Below are 3,273 nucleotides of genomic sequence, written 5' to 3'. Positions count from 1 at the left end.
AGAAAGGGAGTGGGAGGGATGGAGGGAGGAAGGAGGAGAGAGGGAGAGAGAAAGGACATGGTACATATGAAGGTACTCACATAGTAATTCTTGCTTAAACAGGAAAGACTCACAAAAATTTCAAAAGCTTTTCCATGCCAATAAAAGCAAACTATCTTAAAGGTATTGAGAAGTTTATAAATGTAAATTGAAAAATACGAAAGTTATGTTCAAGTCCTAGTTATTTAACCATGATTAATATTTTGAGGGACTGAATTAGTTTATCTCTTAGAATTCTTTTAATTCTCTTAATTCTTTTGTTTTAAAAATCATATTCTTTGACATTTAGAATTCTAATAAATAATGTCATGTTTATAATACTAAAAATACAGATCTTGAAAAAATTTTATCTTTAAAATTAGTAATTACTTTGCAGGCAGCCCTTAGGGCTGGGGCGATAGCTCAGTGGTCTAAGTGGCTGCCTGGCAAGCACAAAGACCTGAGCTCTACCTCCAGTATCCCTGGCCATGGAAAGCAGGCATGGTGAAACATACATGTAATCCTAAGTGCTGGGGAGGCTGAAAAAGGAGGATTACTATGAGTGTGAACTGCATAGTGAGACCCTTTATCCAATAAATAAATAAATGAAAATGAAACTTTTTTTAAGAAGGAGCCCTTAAAATGTGCAAAATCAATAAATCAGTCAGTGACTCCCCAGTATAATTAAGAATATTTAGTTATTAGAACCTAGATTGCTATTTCTATCAATCTTGGTTTATAGAAAATGACCAGAAATCTATGGAACAAGTTTACACGGTTTTGTAGGGTCAAAGGGAAATTTGTACTCCACTCTCAGATGGTGTGCTGGAATAACAGACTGAAAAGTTAAATAGGAGAAAGGCATACAAATTTATTACATGTAAGGAGAAATTCACATACAGTGATTACAGACCAGCTCGATATCACTCAGAAACACATAGTCCTTTTTTGTATGCAAGTGGAGAAATGGAAAAATAGGCTATTTTGAGAAGAATATTAAGTTATGTAAGGGGAATTCTATGGGTTTTATAAAGATACATGACCTGGCATGTAGTCTGTTTTACCAACGGGATGCTTCCGCTTGGTACTGAGTGGGATTAGGTTTGAAGAGGATAGCATGGAAGCAAAGTCTGTCCAGCTGGCTGGCCAGCTTTTTTCTTCCTTCCTGGGTAGATAAAATACTTGGTAGAACATCTCTTTCTGTGCCAGAAGAAGGAGAAACAGAGGAAGGTCAAAGGAACCAGGCTTTAGCATGGATGTTGAGAACTGTCAGTGCCCCAGGTACTGGGGTAGCATTTCTTGACCCCCAAGAGTGCCATGTATTAGTATGATATCTGTGTCATGTTCCTTGGTAGTCTTCATTGTAAACTTCACAAAAATGAAAGCATTTTCTATATAGTGCCTATATTACAATAAAATATCACCAATAAGTACCTGTTTTGATGATAAAATAATGACTTAGTAGGTATCATTGTATTAGGCATTGTTGAAGATGTTTCTACATTGTAGCATTTAATGTCACATCATTAAATATATATTATTTCCAGTCAGATAAATGAAGAGACAAATTTGTTTTCAAAATGAAAAAAAATGATATAAAAACCTATTGAGTATAGGTGCATACTAACTTCATTTCTAATACATTTTGGGAATCTTTCCATTAAAATTAATCTCAGGAGGAGGAGATAGCTCAGCTGCATAAGTGCCTGTTTGGGAAGCACAAGGTTCTGAGTTCAATCTCGGTTACCAATAAATAAAATAAAATAAAATGAAATGAAATGAAAAAAAATGTAATCTCCATGAAAGGATTTCTTGTTTTTGTTTATTTATTTTTTGCTCTGTTCCATTTATTTCAAGTATGTAAGGGAATTCCTGCTTCCTAGTAGAAATATAGCAAGTAGGGGCTGGGGAGGTAGCTCAGTGGCATAAGTGCCTGCCTGTCAAGCACAAGGCCACTGGTTAGAGTCCTATTAAAAAAAAAAATCTAACAGGTATTTAATGAATAAAGGAATCTCCCTAATACAACTATGTTTTAATATTTTATAAATAATAGAATCTACAAAGAGACTGAAAATAACTTTGTCAGAAAGGAAAAACATAAATATGAAATTGATTCCTTGATTCAAAGAGTATTACACACACCCTTGAGGTGTTTTGTAAAATGCTTGTATTTAAACTAGCTAAAATAATTGTCACTTTAATAAGGAAAATGTAACTTATTTTACTTATTATTTATAACAGCCCTTATCTTAGTATTATCCAATGTTTCCATATACTATAACTAATTTCAGTTGATTTCTATCACAACTCTCAGAACAAGGCTTTAATATGTGGTTATGCTATAATTTTAGAAAATAATCTTTATGGTTGAATAGAACATCAATATTGTATAGAAACTAGCAGATAAAGAAACTTAAGATTGGGGTCTTCTGAATTCTATTTTAGTATCATTTATATATCAAAGAAGCAACATGACCATAGAGTAGCAAACAATCATTTTGATATGTCAATAATGTATTCCTATCCCAAATGAAAGTAATGCCAGCACAAGCCTTTTAGTATTTTCTGAATGATAACATAACAGAAGTATTGAGAAAAAAATGTTGATCAAAAATAAGTATACTTTTTATTTTCTGCATTTCAAAATAGATTTTTGAGTCTTTATGGTTTAATTCTTTTAATTTGCAATTATGGTGGCCAATGTTGTCAAACATTTTTCATACATTTTGTTGGACTTTTGTATTTCTTTCTCTAAAAAGTGTCTGTTTATTTCACTTGCCTATTTCTTGATTGGGTCTTATATTTTGGGTGGCTTTTAGATTTTCTATTAAAAATCTTTATATATTCTAAATATTATTCCTATGTCTGAGGAATAGCTGGCAAAAGATTTTCCCATTCTGTAGGTGTTTTTCCACCCTGTTGGTTGCTTTCCTTGAGGTATAAAATCTTTATAATTTGATGCAATCCCATTTGTTCTTTCTTGCGGTTATTTCTTGTGCAGTTACAGTCTGTTTTGTGTAACATTTTCCAGACTGGTGATTCAAGGGTTTTATCAATTTTATCTTCCAGAAAGTTCACTATTTCTGTTTTAATGATATTTTGTTCATTTTCATTTTGGTTTAGTACATACTGAGAAATATGTGTATAATTTCAATCCTCTGCAAACAAATATTCAGTTTTTCCACCATCATTTGTTGAATAGGTGATCATTTCTCCAACATATGTTTTGCCCCCTTTGTGAAAGATCAAATAGCC

General features: G+C 32.6%; 1 pseudogene; it reads left to right on the top strand.

Annotated features, from left to right (window-relative positions):
• LOC101577633 overlaps nucleotides 1-3,273 on the top strand; it is a 134,500-nt pseudogene that overhangs the window by 126,419 nt on the left and 4,808 nt on the right.

This window comes from Octodon degus, unplaced genomic scaffold (genome assembly GCF_000260255.1).
Source record: "Octodon degus isolate 3935 unplaced genomic scaffold, OctDeg1.0 scaffold00125, whole genome shotgun sequence".
NCBI lineage: Eukaryota > Metazoa > Chordata > Mammalia > Rodentia > Octodontidae > Octodon > Octodon degus.
This window is presented reverse-complemented; position numbering and strand designations above follow the sequence as displayed.